We start from the raw sequence: 704 nt of genomic DNA on the forward strand, positions 1-704 counted from the left end.
ATTATTAAATTAAAAAAAACTAAATTAAAAAAATTAAATTAATAATTAAATAATAACTAAAAATAATAAATTTTAATAATCTTCTAACCTTTTTCATTAATTATATATTTGCCCAAAAAAACCAAAGAAAAAAAAACGTTAGTGTGTTAGCTGATAATGTGATCTATATGCAAATAAAGATTTGAACACATTCTAAATAATGCTCAAAACATAAGTGCAGCCATATAGTTCCAACTCAGCCACGAGGTAATAACTAAGAATTTTACCATCTTATCAACAGAAGCACTTCACTGATCAATTATAAAGAACTGCTTGTCTGCTTCCTATAAGGAACAACATTCAACAAAGTACTTTCAAACTTCCTCTATTATTTGACTACTTGTTTAGTGGCGGTCTTTATTTGCATGAATAGTACGTCCCACTTCTTGAGCTTTAAGTTTGAATCGAGTTTAACTGGGTTAAGTACATGCATGGGTCATTAACATTGCGCCAATTATTGACTATTTGACCAATGTATATATATATCCCTTGAACAAGATAGAAAATGAATATCTGGCTAGATGACTCTTTTTAACCTAATTGCAATTTGCAAACCAAGGTATAGATTCACAAAGTCATCTTTCAAATGGTTGAACTTTATAGAATCATCAAGTGTCTTATCACATAACTTGACTGACACATCCAAAAAATTTTAATAGTGAAAG

This window comes from Arachis ipaensis, chromosome B03 (assembly GCF_000816755.2).
Source record: "Arachis ipaensis cultivar K30076 chromosome B03, Araip1.1, whole genome shotgun sequence".
In the NCBI taxonomy this organism is placed as follows: domain Eukaryota; kingdom Viridiplantae; phylum Streptophyta; class Magnoliopsida; order Fabales; family Fabaceae; genus Arachis; species Arachis ipaensis.